Consider the following 17,484-nt stretch of genomic DNA (forward strand, 5'->3'; position numbering starts at 1 on the left):
TATTTATATGTATAGTATATAACCAGACTGTATCTATGTGTGTATCTGTGCCTTTGTCTCTGTGTAGACATTTTACCTGTAGAAAAGAGGATTCAGAACTTCATAGCTGTTTTTGAATGTTGTAGGATTGTTGTGTGGAAGAAAGTTTGGATTTCGTCGTCTTTGTTCCTCTTGGTAGGAAAGACCCAATTGGTAGAGTTACAGGGAGACGTTTGGGCTCATTTCTAAGGAAGAACTTCCTGAGAGCGCTTCGCATAGGTGCAACGGGCTGCTTTAGGTCACAAGGGAATTCCTGCATTCCTTAAGACCTGTCTGTTCAAATCTAGGCTGATGGAGTGGTTCTCGGGCTTCAGCATGCATTGAAATACCTGGAGGGCGTGTTCAGACCCCGATTGCTAGACTGCCACCCTCAGAGTTACTGATTTAGTAGGGCTGGGGTGGGGTGGGGGGCGGAATTTTCATTTCTAACAACTTCTCAGGTGATGCAGATGCTGCTCATCTGGGGACCACAATTTGGGAGGCCCTGGACCAAAACATACTTACCAAATTAGGAATCATTTGGGGACTTTTGTTAAAAAGCAGAATCTGAATCAGTTGGTTTGGGACTGGGCCTGAGATTCTGCATTTTTAACCTTTCCCAGGTGATGTCAGTGTCCCTGGTCCATGGTGCTTGAGTAGCAGGGCTAAAGAACCCATCAGGGATGGTGAGGCTTGAGGAAATGTAAACATCCAGTGGGCGGTTAGACCAGAGGAGGTAACTCTGAGCTTCTGCGAAATAATTTTATTTTGTAAATGCCCGAAGGGGACATAGAAAAAGTTGACTTTTGCTTAAAAATGTTTTTTTTCATGGTAAAATACCCTTTTGTTACAATTATCACACCATAATTACTACCATTTTATGACCCTTCTCTTCAGGTCTTTAAATAAGAACTCATTTAACTCACTCTGTAAGCTTTTGCCCCTCAGGAAAATGCCTCATGGATTGAATCCACCACTGCACTTTAAATGGAAATGACCTTCATGTTCTTTTATTCAACTGAACTCTGATGTTTACTTGCAGATTTGGTTATTTCTCATAAATGGTCCCATTGAAGAATTTTGAGGGTTTAATACCATTATGTCCACTCATTGTGGCCATGGAAGGTTGTGGCCATGGAAGGATTACAGTAAATCAAGAGATGACTAATCCTTTAAAAAAAATGACATGGATCTATATCCATTGCTTGGATAAGTAAGGTTGCATTAAGAAAATGAAATGTCTCTCATGGGGAAAGGTATGTTTCCCAATCAAGAACCAAGTGCATATTTTATTCTGTTTTCTCCTATTTACTCTGTATGAGTAAGCTGTGTTTTGCCTTTGCTGCCTTCAAAGTTGTCTCTCCACCTCTTATGTGAGCTTTGATTCTAATCTTGGGAGTTTACATCAGTTTTAAGGTTTAGGTTTTCTGGCATTAAGGGCATATTCTCATAGAATCACAAGCAGTTCTTAGACCAACTGGAAGTACAAGATGAAGACCTCAAAAAAGAAAAGCTGATTTTTTTTTTTATATAAACAATATTTTATTCAAATACAATTCTAAACATTTCTTTCATTTAGAATATTTACAAACACTGTATGAAACGCAGGACTGTTTCATCTAGATTCTAAATTAAAGACGAATGTTACTAATCAGAAAACATTTTTATGTGATCTTCAGAGTTGTATCATTCTTTGGTTTTTCTGTCTTCCCTCTTTCATGAAATAAGTGATTACTCAAATATCAGGGTTGTGTTTTAAAAGTCATTGAGTATATACTTTATAACGTTGGAGAAAAGCTGATTACTAATAGCTCTTTTAACCTTTTGATATGTTGTTTTTCTCATACAAAGGGAAGTAAACCAGCATCTGCCTGCTTTATGTGCCAGGCACTTTACATCCACGTTTCATTTAATTCTTACGGCCCAGGTGGTATAGTCACATCATTGGGAAGCTGGCTCAGGGTGGTAAAATGATGAAGCTAATATCCCACAGCTAGTAAGTGGTCAACCAGGATTTGAACCCAGGATGGCCTATCTTTAAAGCCACTTAGTTTCTTTTTGTATGATGAGGCTTCCTAATACAAACAGCAGATTCTTTGGAATGCAGATGTTCCCACATCGTGTACGGTGGCGTGACAGTAGAGGGCTCTGAGTGGGAGAGGGAGAAAATAAGTGTCCTGGCCAGTCAGAATCTCTGTAGTTACTTATCCAGCGGCCACCAACAAACTCATATCAGCTGTGCTACAAAAATCAAATGGCAGTAGATGACCAGTTGGCAGGAGTATCCGCAGACTAAAGATTTTGAACAAGGGAGAACACTCTTGTGCTGATCATTGAACCACCATCTCTCAGCTGTAAACCCACCCTTCTAATTTTGTCTGTGGCCTTGGGACTGAGGCTCTAAAAACCACATTCCTCCTTTGCTAGCTCTTTCCCTGTAGTTTCTGCCCATATGGGGCATTAGAGGGGCCTGCTGGAGGAGAGAGGTTGGAGGAGGGAGACCAGACCTGCTTATCCTCTTTACTTACTTTCTTGAAAGTGTCACCTCGGCCGCGGTTCTTCACCCAGGAGAGGTGGTTTATTTTCAGCAATTGATGTCCGGTTTCTTATTTACCCACCCTCACCCCCGGCGCCCGCCTAGAAGCAGCTGTGTTACATCCCCTTCAGAGGCATCATCCCCAGTTGGGGACGGTCCCCTCCTTAGGGCTCTGGATCCAGCTTTTTGGGGGTCCCTCCCTCATCTCCACTCTCCCCTCTTTCCCCAGGGCTGTTGGCTGCTCTTGCTTCCTCTGTGACCTCTCAGGGTCGCCTTTGTGTCTTTCAGTTCTCCTATACCAATTTAACTCATTCCTTACATTAAATTCTCTCTGTCAAAATAACTTTCAGGGCTTCCCTGGTGGTGCAGTGGTTGGGAGTCTGCCTGCCAATGCAGGGGACACGGGTTCGAGCCCTGGTCTGGGAAGATCCCACATGCCACGGAGCAACTAGGCCCGTGAGCCACAACTACTGAGCCTGTGCATCTGGAGCCTGTGCTCCGCAACAGGAGAGGCCGCGATAGTGAGAGGTCCGCGCACCGTGATGAAGAGTGGCCCCCGCTCACCGCAACTAGAGAAAGCCCTCGCACAGAAATGAAGACCCAACACAGCCATAAATAAATAAATAAATAAATAAATAAATAAATAAATGGATCATCACGTTTTAAAAAAAAAACAAAAAACTTTCAGTTTCTGTTTTCCTGACTAGATCCTCGTGGACGCACACACTCTCAGAACTCCTAAGCTGTGCTGAAGCGTGGTGTGAACGCACACTGCCCACTGGTGACATGGGGGAGTCAGGCAGAAGTCCTAGCAGAACTTGAAGGATTTGCAGACAAATTTGTTAGGTCCACGTTCCTCCCACACAGTTCCATCCCGGGACAGCATGTTAAATATGAGAAAGGAATAGGAAAAGGCAGCCGACTGAGAGAGGCTGTCTATCCTAGAGTCCGATTTGCCTCTAGGTTTGGGGATAACACTGTTTCTGGGCCTCTGTTTCCTCACCTATAAATCTTTTTTTAAAATAAATTTATTTTATTTATTTATTTTTGGCTGCGTTGCGTCTTCATTGCTGCTCCCGGGCTTTTCTCTAGTTGCTGTGAGCGGGGGCTACTCTTCGTTGTGGTGCGCGGGCTTCTCATCGTGGTGGCTTCTCTTGTTGCGGAGCACGGGCTCTAGGCACACGGGCTTCAGTAGTTGTGGCACGCAGGCTCAGTAGTTGTGGCTCGTGGGCTCTAGAGCGCAGGCTCAGTAGTTGTGGCTCGTGGGCTCTAGAGCGCAGGCTCAGTAGTTGTGGCGCACGGGCTTAGTTGCTCCGTGGCATGTGGGATCTTCCCAGACGAGGACTTGAACCCGTGTCCTCTGCATTGGCAGGTGGATTCTTAACCACTGCGCCACCAGGGAAGCCCCTCACCTATAAATCTTCAGTAATGCTAATTACGGAGTCAAGTGAAGTTAGGAGAGTAAGAATACTTATAAAAAGTATGAGGCCTTGGATGAAAGTAAACTATCATGATGATCAAGTAAATACTACAGTGCTGTCATTAGGCTTGATCTCTATGGGAAGGAGTTTGCTGAGGCCATAGGAGTCCTTGAGTGACCTTGGGGTGGGGGCTTTTGGGGGCTGATGACCAGTCACAGAGGACCTGCTCTGACCTGGCACTGTGATCAATGCACTACGTATATTATCATTCAACTTCTACCATTTTATAGACAAAACTGATTTTGCTCATGTCGAGTCAGCTTTCTCCCTTCCTGTCAGTGTGTGACGGATGGTGTCCAGTCTGTTTTTTACAGTCTTCTTTGCTGGTGAAACAAGCACACGATAGGTAGTTGGTGTTAAAATTGGTGTTAGGCTGTCGAATTCTTCTGGGGGGAATTCTGGCATATTGGTAGATCATGACCTCAAATGAAAACCTTTATGAAACTCTCCTTCCTGAACTGCTCACTCTGTTTTGAAATTCTGTTTTGAAAGTCGTTGTATTACTGGTAATTCACCATTAGGCTCAAGGGCACTGTCTTCGTTACCTCCACACACACTCAGAAGTCTTCAGCGGTAGACCGGGGGTAAAATAAAACCAGGCATGGTTCACTGATGATCAAATCTTGTGGTTTTGAGGCACCAGTGGACAGTCCTTGTGATTCTGATATCTGGGCCAAAGGAAATGTTCACAGACCCGTGAGCATGTGTAACCAACTAAAGCCAGAAATATTGGAGAGTGCAGCTCTTGGAGTAGAGTAGGAGGGGTCTATATTGCATGCATCTTTACCCCTTAATTTTTAGTTCAAGTCACTGAAACACTGAACTCCTCTTTTGTAAAACAGTGATAAGAAAACCTGCTTGCATATCCCTCGGAGATATTTTGAAGATTGACTGAGAGGAAAGTGTGAAAGCGCTTGGTGAATTGCAAGGCACCTGGCAAATGTAAGGAATTAAAGGATTAATGCGTTACAGGAAGGCTTGGAACTCTCCCAGACCTAATGTTTAGCTTTAGGGCTGCTTTTGAGACAAATCTACCAGTAACAAGGTCCTGTTAAGACAATCTGTCAACAGACCTTGAAGACTTGCTTCTTGCCCCTGTGCTCTCCTCGGCTGGTCGTCTGAGGAAGATGAGTGATAAGGGACACCTAGGCCCCATCACAGAGCGAGGATGAAGACAGTGACAAGGAAGGTGTCTGTAACAGTGCTGAGGGGCACAGTCAGAGGGAATTCTGAAGCACTCTGGCAGAGCTCTTGATTTGTTCTATGTGTCAAAAGCCGACAGAATGTGCTGGAAGCAGCAGTAAGAGATGGAGTTGCCGAAATCGCACTCGGTAAGTTAAAGAGGCATAGCTGACAGTGACAAATGCTGTGAGGGCACCGTTGTATCCCTCAATGAGAGGTCCGGATGGTATCATTCTCAGTGTGCAAAGGAAAGCAGATTGAAAATAAAACCTTCCTCATACATGTACAGTATTCCCTAACGATTCACTGACCATTATGGTAATTTTATAAGCATCATAATGCTGTGATAATGTCTTAAAGACTTTCCTGACTACAAAGGTATTTTCGTATATAAATATATGCTGTATAGTTTTTCTTCTAATAAATATCTTAAATGCCTTTTGCATCTTATTTTATGCAAAAGGCAGGGGCATATTTTTCTTTGTTTAAGAGAAAGACGATTTCTTTGAATTTTATGAACTTCACCTTTAATGGCTAGATTGTATGTTTTTTGAATAGTTGAACTCGTGGTGAAATATCCGAAGTCGAGAGTTTTTGTTTATTTTTGCAGAATCCTGGAAATGTATAGCAAGTGGAGACAATTTTGACATTTCTCAAGTCAACTTGGGCTTTCCAAGAATCTCACCTCTTGGGGTGGGATAGGGAGGGTGGGCGGGAGACGCAAGAGGGAGAAGATATGGGGATATATGTATATGTATAGCTGACTCACTTTGTTATACAGCAGAAACTAACACACCATTGTAAAGCAATTATACTCCAATAAAGATGTTTAAAAAAAGAGAATCAGCTCTCAGCTGATGACACTGAGCCTTTCTAGTCTCTGATCTGCACCTCTGATGAGATTGGAGTAGGCTAGACTGACAGGCCCCTTTTACTACAGCTGTTCCTGATTTTTGGAAAGCCTCTTGTGAATTTTTTTTAACAATAGCAACAACAACAGCAAAGTCTCTCCCATGATTATTTATTAATAAAAACAGCCATTGTCTAAGGGTCTCTTCTACACCCTTAGAGAAAAGAATACAGTTAGATTCAGAAAAGAACCCTTAAAATACTAAAAAATAAAAATTTAAAGTGAGGACAGAAAAAGATGGATGAGGAAGGGTTTGTGGGATCTGCACTGTTTATTCTTGAAGACAGAAGAATGCAGGATGACTTCATCGGTGTTTTCAAATATTTGAGGAGGTTATTGACTGTACCATTTCTCCAGAGGGCTGAGAAAAGAGGAAATGGGTTTATATTTCAGCTCGAAAGAATGATGCGGGAAGAACATTTTGAGTCAAACGTGATGAAAAACTAAACTAGGATACCAAGGGAAGATTTTTTTGTTTCTACTTTTTATTTTGAAATAATTACAGATTCACAGGAAATTGCAAAGAAATGTACAGGGAGGTTTCATGCTTGAAGGAAGTTTTTGAATGATCTCTCTAGAGAGAAAGTTTGGCTTGGAAAAAGGAGGCTGGACCAGGTGACATAGTCAGCTCTTAAATTTTCTGGCTCTTTCATGAATTTTTGCCATCCTTGTGTTCTTCCCATAAGTTTCCCACTGCAGCTTACCGAGCAGCACAGACGAGAGGTCCTCCTAATGTGTGAAATGTATGCTCCTTGTAGTGAGAATTTAAGACTAGCCAGCACTTAACTGAATATTTTCCAAATGTTGAATACTGTCAATCTTCACACACATTCTGCAAAGCAGGTTTTATTGTCTCCATTTTTAAAATGTGGTAACTAGGGTTCAGAAATGTTAAAGAGCTTTCCAACATTCCAAGCTCAGAGCAGATTCACTTCGGATATGGGTTTGCTCTAAAGGAATTTTCCTTTCTACTCTACCTAGAAACAAATTCATATTTTTTCCTAAGGAGAGAATTGTCTTCTGCCTGCCTGCTGCTTTGCATGCCATCTTCCCCTATCTCTGTCCCTTTCCAGTTAGTCTCAAGATGCCAATGATTTAGAAATATTCCCCGACATGAGCAGAGTGTAATTATGATTTTCATTATATAGATGAAGGAATAGAGAAGTTCTGTGGTGTTTCCAGGCACAAGCAGAAGCAATTATTTTCTGGAGGCATCTCAAAACTCTCTTGGAGTATTTAATGTTGGTAACATTTTTCTTGAAGTGATTTCATGCCATTTCATATCTTCTGGTGTGCCATTGACTTGAACTTCATCCTTTTCTCTACTTGACAAGGTACTGAAATGGCATTTTATTTTTATTCTACATACTGTTCTCTCCCTTGTCTCCGTCACAGTGGAGTCCTTTGCTTCAAGAGGTCCATGGAATTAGCTGAATTGCGGCTGTCGTAGGGCTTTCCATGTTCAGTTTTGGTGTCACTGAGGTTTTGAGTCTTACCTGGCATAGAGACCATTCAGTTCATCTCTATTTTTAAAGCTATTTATTTTTTATTTTTGGTGTTAAAAGTTTGCATCCTCATTTTAAGATGTTGAAAACCATAAGAAAGCATAAAAAAGAATGTTAAAGTAAGCCACAATCCTATTATCTGGCAATAGCATATCTTCAGCTTCTTTTATGTGTTAGAAATTTATATGTATAGATAAGTAGTCAGCATATAAACATTATTGTACCTCTTGTTTCTGAGCTTTTTTCCATGTTATTAAATATTCAGTGAACACATGTAAAGGTTGTTTACCTTTAAAATAAATATAAAGCATACATATGCCCAAAATTAAATAATACAGAAAAGTATAAAATGCAAATTAAGCTTCCTAACCCCCCAAAATTATCACTGTTAACGATTTCTCACTGCTCTTCCTGAAAAAAGTGTTTTTTAAGTACACAAATGGGATATTATACTTGTTGTGCTGTATGTTGCCTTCTGCATTGACTATTATGTCTTGAAGCATAACAGATCTACCTCATTTTGTCTTATGGAATTCCATTGTATGGATGTGCCATATGTCATATGGCTCCTTCTAATATTTGTTTCCTGTCTTTTTTGTTATTTTAAGCAGTACCGCAATCAACTTTATTTTTAAAAATGCCAATACATCTGGAGGGTAAATTTCTAGGAGAAATACAACTAGTAATGCTCACAAGGGCTTAGGCAGTTTAACAATTTGCTAAATACTGGTAAATTGCCTTTCAAAGATTGCACCACTTTAGACACCCACCAAGAGTTTACCAGAGTACCTGTTTCTTCTTACTCTTGCCAGCATTGGAATTTATCAAATTTAAAATTTTGGCAAATGGTACAGTGATAATGGTCAGTGTTTTGATATCAGTTTTTTTTACTATCACTTTTTAAAATTAACATGGCTCTTCCAGCATCTGCCAGGCCACCTGCATTCCTTGGCTCGTAGCCTTTCCTCCACCTTCAAAACCAGCAGCATAGTATCTTCCAGCCTCTCTCCTCTCATGACCCCTGCTTCCGTCATCTTTTTCTCTCTGGCATTCTTGTTCTCCAAATCCTCGGCTGTATGTCACATTATCAGCCTGAAGGGTATGAAATATTTATTTATTCTCACTGCCCAGATGATTTCATTAGTCTTATGGTTTTATGTGGCATCTGTAGGTTGATGACACCAAATTTGTATCTCTAGCCCAAAGCTCTCCTGAACCCAAACTACTCTATCCCAACTGCCCACGTAGCATCTCCACGTATAAGCCTAATAGCTTATAAGCTTAACCTCACACTACTAGCCCCAGACTAACTCTGTCCTTCCAAGGGCTCAGGGCAAAGACCTGTCGGCCTCCTTTATTCCTCTCTCCCGTCTCATCCCACGTTCAATCCAGTGCATGCTGTGAGCCCAGCGTTCAAGATAGTTTGAGGACTTGACCACAGCTCACCACCTTCTTTTGCCACCCACTCCCTTTGGGCGCTGTCATCTCTCGCCAGGATAACTGGAGCAACCCCCCAGTTGGCCTGCTCCCATTCTCGCTCCCCTTCAGTCAGTTCTCAAGAGAGGAACCAGTGATTCTGTTTAAATATAAATCACTCATTTAGGTTTTCTTCTCAGAGTCCTGCAGTGGCTTCCTGCCTCACTCATGGTGAAAACCGAAGTCCTTCGTGTAGTGCACAAGGTACGATGATGTGGCTGCGTGCCGCTCCGACCCCACCTTTCTCTTCTCGCTCTTCCTAACTCTGCTCTGGCCTCCTTGGCCCTCTGGTTGTGTCTTCAACATCTCAGACATACTCCTTTCTCAGGGCCTTTGCTCTTAGCTGCTGTTCCTTCCAGAATGTTCTTCCTCCACTTCTCTTCCTACTTGATTTCCTTACCTTCTTAGGAATCTGCTCACTTTCTCAGGAACCTTCCCTTGACCAGTCCATTGAAAATTGCAACCCCACCTCATCCTTCTTAGCAGGCTTTATTTTTCTCTATAGTACTTTTCACTATCTTGCATCACATGCATCACTTTATTTTTCAATCTCCCTTCCTCCCCACTGGAATGTAAACTCCATAAAAGCAGGGAAATTTGTTCACTGCTGCATCCCCAACACTTAAAGCAGGGCTGACTCATCATAGGTACTCACTGAGTCATTTGTTAGTGAATCATTAAGCTGTTTACCATTTTCCCTATTATAAAATGATGGTGCATGAAAATCTTTCCATTTATGGCTTTTTTTCTTTGTTTGACAGATTTCCCTAGATAAATACCTAAAAGTGAGATTTCTGAGTGAAGGTGTATGACTATATCATATTATTTTAACAGTGCCTTTTTAATCAGGTTTTATTATTTTAGGGAAAGGAGAAAATGTTGTTTTTATTAATAGATTATGTTAGGATTGACCAGGTCTAAATCTTGTCTAAACTATTTAAGTGTTAAGATCTTGAGCAGATCCTTTAACTTCTTTGAGATTTAGTTTATATTTCTGTAAAATGGGACTAAAATTTACTTCGAAGAGTTGTTGTTGGGCTAAAAAAAAAAAAAAGAATAAAAACATTGCAAAGCACTTGACACTTAATAACTATCAATAAATATCAGTCTCCTGTCTCCATCCTGGCTGTCTTTCCACTAAATGTGGAAGCAGCTTTATATTAGAATTGTAGAATACACAGTCCCACACATACACCTACTCTCCCAGGCACATGCACCCATGTGTATCTAAACATGCACCCACGTAGCTTTCAATATCCAATCTATACTGTTCTCATAAGTTTAAAGTTTGTAATACTTTCTGTGACTGTAGCCATGGCACACCCATAACTGGTGAATGTTGTAGCCTGTGGAGGTGCTGGTGGTCAAGCAATGAATTGAATCAGTCAACCCCTGTTCATTTCTTTTTTCTTGGATGTTCACTTGTTCATACTTAGGTTTCTTTCCAGCACAGTCTGGGGTGGGACATATGTTATTTCTCATAATTGGGTTTAAGCAGTTAATCTGTTATTAATTGGTTGTGATTAATTTCAGAGACCTTCCAAGTACTTTTGTATTTATCAATATATTTGCCATTTCTGATGTTCTTCATTTTTTCCTGAGATCTAAGCTTCCCTCTGATTTTGCTTCCTTTCAGCCTAAAGAACTCCCTCTAGTATTCTTGAAGTGGGGGTCTGGTGGCAGACAAATTCCCTTTGTTTTCCTGTCACCTTCATTCTTTGAAGAAAAATTTTGCTGGACATAGAATTTTGGGGTGACAATTTTTTTGGTTTTGATTTTGCTACCAGCACTTTAAAGGTGTTGTTTCACTGTCATTGAACCTCTGTGATGTCTGATAAGAAGTCCTTTGTTTTTCAAATTATTGTTCCCTGTGTATAATGTGCCATTTTGTCTGGTGACTTTAAATATTTTCTCTTTATCTGTGGTTTTCATCAGTTTGACTGTGATTTTGTCTAGATTTTCCTTTTTTTGGAACTTATCTATTTTGGGGATTCTTGAGCTTCTTAAATCTGTATGTTTATGTCTTTTATCAGACTTGGGAAGTTATAGACTATTATTTCTTTCTATTACTAATATTTTCTTCTTCTTCCCCAGTCTGCCTCCTTTTTTCCTGGAACTCCAATTACCCATATGTTAGCCTTTTTGAAATTGTTCCACAGTGTGTGTTTCTTTATTTTGTCATTTTTTTCTTTCTCTTTCTCAGATTGCATTATTTCCATTGCCCTATCTTCAGGTTCACTGAATGTCTTTGCATGTCTTTACCCCTCACATTGGGCCATATTTTCCTTGCTCTCTGTCAACATATTAGATTGTATCCTGGACATTGTGAGAGTTATGTTGTAGAGATTCTGGACTTTTTTACATTGCTCTGAAGAGTGTTGAGATGTCTTGTGTTAACAAGCAATTTACTCAGTTAGGTTGAAATTGTAGCCTGTCAGGCCTGCAGTGGACCATGGCTTCAATCTCCATTCAGTTCTTTAAACCTCAGCTCCTACCTGCTTTCAGTTTACCTTGTACATAGGTGGTTTGGGGTCAGCCAGAACTTCATTTGTATGCAGAATTAGGGGTTGGCTTTTTTCTTTTGTGGTTCTCTAACCACTCTCTGATTTCCCCAGTCTCCTTTCCTGGTCCCTGCAGCTAGACAAGAGAGTGTGCTTTCCTGTCAGAGCTTTATCTGCTTCTGTGATTGATATCAGAGTTGAGCTGCAAACTAAATATATAAATAAGTAAACGGGAGCTTGTTCTCTGCTGGTTTCCTGCTCCAGCTTTTTACTCCCCTCCAAAGTCTACTTGCTTTTATTCCATCTCCAGAGCCCTCAAGTAGTTTGGTTTTGTTTTTAGGGGCTTGGCGTGTTTTGCAGAGTTTTTAGGATGAAAAATTGATTTATTGGAGCTCATTTCTCCATGTCAAAAACAGAATGCTTCTTTTTTTTTTTTTTTTTTTTATTTAGAATGCTTCTTTTAAGTATTTTTAATCGAAATCTTTCCTGAGATAGCCGGTAGACTCACGTGCAGTTGTTAAGAAAGAATACACTGAGAGCTCATGCTCCTTCCCTACTTTCCCCCAATGGTAACCTTTTGTAAAACTGTAGTATGACATCACTAGCAGGATATTGACATTGATACAATCTGTTAAGCTTACACAGATTTCCCCAGTTGTACATTGTGTGCATGTGATTTAATTCTGTACAGTTTTTATCACATGTGTAGGTCTGTGTGTCCACCACCACAGCCATCCAACTACTTTGAAAAGTGTAGGAAATGCTAGAGTCAGGAAGGACTAAGTCTCTGGCCATGCTCCCTACTGAAGATGATTACATAGTATTAAGTGATTAGAACTGACGTGTACCTGTAAACACTTTTTTTTTTGATCACTACTCTTTTTCCATAGTGTAAAGGCGTTTGAGTGCAAGAATCACTTCATGTTTGTGTATACCTTTAAGCAAACGCAGCCCAGAGCTTACCTTGGCGTGCTACTGTGTAGAGACATTCAATTCATGTTTATAATACAAATACATGTTAAATAGAACTAAAAAGTAGGACTGTCTAGGTGTTTTCTCTGCTTTTACATTGAGACTAGTATTTTCAAAGCTACATCCTTGTTATATTTACTTTCAAATATGTTATACTACATGAACTACTTCATAGATGTTTGATCTTTTGAAGATGGTGTGCTGCTTTGATTAAAAAAGTAATTAGGTGAGCATTTCCTGGTAGAGGCAACCATCAAAGCTCAAAAGTACATATTCCCTTTCAACTATTATATTTGTAGGTACTCTACCCCACCCTCTGTCTATCTCATTCTGTTTCTCTCTCTCCTACGACAACCTTTGTGAAAGACAGTTTTTATGACCTTACTTCTGTTAGAGCCAGCATTGGAGAAAAAAAAAATCCAGCATTCCTCTAATGGACCATGACAGTAGGTGTTAAAATTACAGTAGTTTTGTCATGAGTTTTATTTGGTGTCTAATATGCTCTCTTTAAAAAAAAAAAATGCCAGCAGTGGTACACAAATTCTTTGGAGAATAAACAAATAAAATTTCTATTTTCATATAATCTTATATAAGATATATATCATATATTATGTATATATATCATATAATACTTTTAGGAAGATAAAAATTATATCTTCTTTCTTCTCTCATTTGGGATTTGAAATTAATGTTTTCTGCCTCTCTTGTGAAAATTTTTTTTTATTAATTTTTATTGGAGTCTGGTTGCTTTACAATGTCGTGTTAGCCTCCACTGCACAACAGAATGAATCAACCATACACATACAGATATCCCCTCCCTTTTGGACTTCCCTCCCATTTAGGTTACCACAGTGCATTAGGTAGAGTTCCCTGTGCTGTACAGTATGAAGTTTTTTAAATCTTGGAAATTAAGTGTCTGGCTGTCTGTGCTAGATAAGTTGAAAAGAGAATGCCTAGTGAGAGGTTGGTAGAGCCTGATGAGAGGTTGGTGGGGCTGCTATGACATTATAGGGACAATGGAAATGATAGAAACAGCTTCTCGAGTTTGAGTGGTCAGTCTCCTACCCTCTGAGTCCCAAATGAGGACCCTGAGTAGATGTGGGTATTTAAGGGTGTTAAAATGCACAACCCCTATGAAAAAAAGAGGACGGGTACCTGCCATTGTATTTTAGCTGATTTGTTCATTCATTCATTCATCCATCAAGTATTCATTGAGTGCCCACAGTATGCCAGGCATTTCATAAAAATATTCTATGGCATAGTAACTTCTTTCAAAGGATTGAAGTGGTTTGATTTATTGTACATACCCATCACGGACCATTTAAACTGTAGAAATCTTCAACCTTTACATTGAGTTAAATTCTGTTAAATTTGTCTGTCACTCCTCACACCCCACCCCGCTCCTCAAATCCTCAGAATTGGGGACTTAGCTTGGCCAGTAAATTAAGATGGGGAGCTGATGATAACATTGACCTTCCTGGGAAAGAAGTATCCTGTCCTCTGCTTCCCTTGCCCTGGAGGTGGAGGATACTTGCCTCTCTGACCCTCTCTGCAAAGTGCGGGTGGTGAGAATCCTGCCTCGTCTGGTTGAGGGAGAGTAAATGGGTTTGTGTGTTAGGGTCCCCTGGAGGTGGGAAGTGTCATTAAGGTCATTCCAGCCTCCATGGAAGAGACCACGCACACAGGGAAGAGGGACACACATATACATAGCAACTCTTCCTGTGATATGTGTGGGCACACCACCCTGTAGGGCCATGGAGATTGATGGGGGAGCTGGGGAGGTTTGGGTCCTGAGAGAAGGCCAGGTGTGGATGGGCTCAGAACCTGAAGGCATTGCTGATGTGGACTCAGTGTGGACCTATGCCAGGTCTGAGGCTTGATGATGGGGCTTGCTACAATTTATTGCCCAAATGGGGAACACTTAAATGATTGTGGCAGAATAGCAAGCAGGGATGCTTTTGTCAGTAAAGGTGGTACCATTATTAATGATGCTGGGACAACCAGGCTGTGAGGGTAAACTGAGGTAAGTGGTTACTCTACCTGATGACCCTTGTGTTTTTCAGTTGCCTGTCTTGGTTTCTGGTCTCTTCTTTTTCGCTTGGTACTTTCAGAGCTTGTTGAAAGCGCATGGCTTGACACAACATAGCTGAAGCTTAGTGTGTTGCTGGACCCAGAGAGTCACGGTGTGTAAATGCTATGGTGTGAAACCATACACATGGCTCCCGTCAAAGATTTTAGACAAAGAGACCATGTGACATGGTGTTTTAACATATACATGTGTTTGTATATACACACAACTTATGTACCTATGTAATTATTATAATTTTTTACATGAGGACATGTAAAAATATGATGTGCCCAATCTCTCTGTGCCCAATATGAGGACATTGGGCATAGAGAGATTAATTTCTGAAGCTAAGCCTCCATAGCCAGACAGTAGCAGAGATAATTCCCACCTATCCTTTAGACACTGCTTAAAAAAACATGTTTACAGAGCATCATATATATTTGATAATTTTGATTATCAAAATCTCATAAGCCTGATGACCAAGGGATATGCCTTCTTCAAGATGCTGTTGTTATTAGTGCTGGAAATTTAGAGAAGAGTTTCAAAAAAGTGGTTTGAAGTTTAAAAGAGGAGGAGTGAGGTGTAAAACCTTATATTGTATAACATACTAAAGGAACCTTTTTGAATGCTTTTGTATGTTACTGGGAGATGATAGCAAAGGTGAGGAAGTTGCTTTTGAAGAGATCCTGTTGAGTGAATTTCTTGACTCTCCTAGCGTCTGCCCGCGCATTGTTGTGGGACACAGAGAGATGGTCTGTTAACTTGTCAACAGTACTCACAACAATGATGGCAAGAGTGAAAACACATTTACAGAAGATAGCCAGTTGATCAGATTTCTTGACCCTCTCCTGCGTATGTCTGGCATTGTCACGGCATATTCAGAGATGATGTGATCAGCCTTTGCATTTAGACTCTTCGCTCTTTAGAAGAAGAAAGCAGACCACGTACTAGAACAGGAGGTTGTTACAAGGATGATGACGCCAAATTCCGAAAGGGAATTTGAATACAGTGTTTCAGAAGTTGTGGGAATAGGGAAGACGAGGGAGGGCTGGGGAGAAATCCAACAGGGAAGAGTAGAAGGCAACCATTGGAAGTGTTGATTTTGGCTTTTATACCAAGCTAATTTTGCTATTTTACCTTTATAAGAAAACTTTTGCTGACCTCATGTCTTTTCACACCCCGCATTATACCTTATGATGAAGAGGCAGATAACCATGAAGCAGGAAACTTTGTCAAGGGAACAAGGTCTGGACACTCTTCTGGTCATTGCCTATCAAACTTTATTTCTTTCCACTAGCTACATCCATAGCTCCACGATTACTGGTCATAGTGAAGACCCAAAGTTATTTATAAAAATACTACACTTCTCTTTAAGAAGGTAGGGGCATAGGTAACATGTTTTAGAAAATTTTATGTTACAAAGAACTGAGAATGCAAAAGTTTGGGAAAATTCCAGTTCTCTCTATATTTACATACTAGGAAAGGGTGTTATATCTTCCTAACTTCGTCCCAGAGAGCCCAGTGAAACAGGATTTATATTGCATTTTCTGTGTGTATCCATTTCCTGGTTTAGGCTTGCATGTATAGTAACTCTCATTCTCCTGTGGAATACATTTTTTTGGTCATTTTACTTGAAATAGGACCCAGTGGGAATAATTATGTGTTACCATGTATGTAAACATCATTAGTCCCCCTTAAAAAAAATTCCTCCCTTGTCTACTGTTTTTTAACTCATTCATTATTATTAAAGAAGCTTCATCTAAGATTTACTCATGATCTGTTTTGTATATAGGTATTTTTAATTTATTTGTTTATATTATTTATTTTGGCTGTGTTGGGTCTCGTTGCTGCACGTTGGGCTTTCTCTAGTTGCGACGAGTGGGGGCCTACTCTTCGTTGCGGTGTGTGGGCTTCTCATTGGGGTGCGTCTCTTGTTGTGGAGTGCGGGCTCTAGGTGCGCGGGCTTCAGTAGATGTGTCGCACGGGCCTCAGTTGCTCCGCGGCATGTGGGAGATCTTCCCTGGACCAGAGCTCGAACCCGTTTCACCTGCATTGGCAGGCAGATTTCTTAACCACTGCGCCACTGGGAAGCCCCTGTTTTGGTATATTTATCAGTTGCTTTTGGCCAACAAATTAATTTGCATCATACTTTCATAGGTTATTATATTTTTTGTATTTATAGAAAAAGTTAAATGTCACTACTAGAAAGGAACATGTTATCGCCCTTATTTCTGGACCATTTAGTCTAAAACAACTCTAATGCTTTTCTTTTTTTTTTTTTTTTATTTAGGGAAGGCTCTTTTTTATTTATTTATTTTTATATTTATTTTTGGCTGTGTTGGGTCTTCGTTTCCGTGCGAGGGCTTCCTCTAGTTGCGGCAAGTGGGGGCCACTCTTCATCGCGGTGCGCGGGCCTCTTCACTATCGCGGCCTCTCTTGTTGTGGAGCACGGGCTCCAGACACGCAGGCTCAGTAGTTGTGGCTCACGGGCCTAGTTGCTCCGCGGCATGTGGGATCTTCCCAGACCAGGGCTCGAACCCGTGTCCCCTGCATTAGCAGGCAGACTCTCAACCACTGCGCCACCAGGGAAGCCCCAATGCTTTTCTTTTTAAAAAAGTTTTAGAGACATCATCATACTTTTGGGGTGCCCCATGCGCCCTCTGCCTGCATTCCTCTCATGCCTTGTTCATACATCAAACACAGCCGAAATACAGCTAAGTCTTCCTGTTCTTCTTGACATAATCATTTGCTTACAATAAAACGGTGTAGCTGATGCTTATAATCATTTCAGACTTTTCAGCTTGGCTGGGAACAGTCATTCTTTTGACACCTTTC

At 40.8% G+C, this 17,484-nt stretch overlaps 1 protein-coding gene across 3 annotated transcripts in view; it reads left to right on the plus strand.

Annotated features, from left to right (window-relative positions):
* CERS6 (ceramide synthase 6) overlaps nt 1-17,484 on the plus strand; it is a 318,670-nt gene that overhangs the window by 69,717 nt on the left and 231,469 nt on the right. The gene's annotated exons all lie outside the window — the stretch shown is intronic.

This window comes from Balaenoptera musculus, chromosome 7 (genome assembly GCF_009873245.2).
Source record: "Balaenoptera musculus isolate JJ_BM4_2016_0621 chromosome 7, mBalMus1.pri.v3, whole genome shotgun sequence".
NCBI lineage: Eukaryota > Metazoa > Chordata > Mammalia > Artiodactyla > Balaenopteridae > Balaenoptera > Balaenoptera musculus.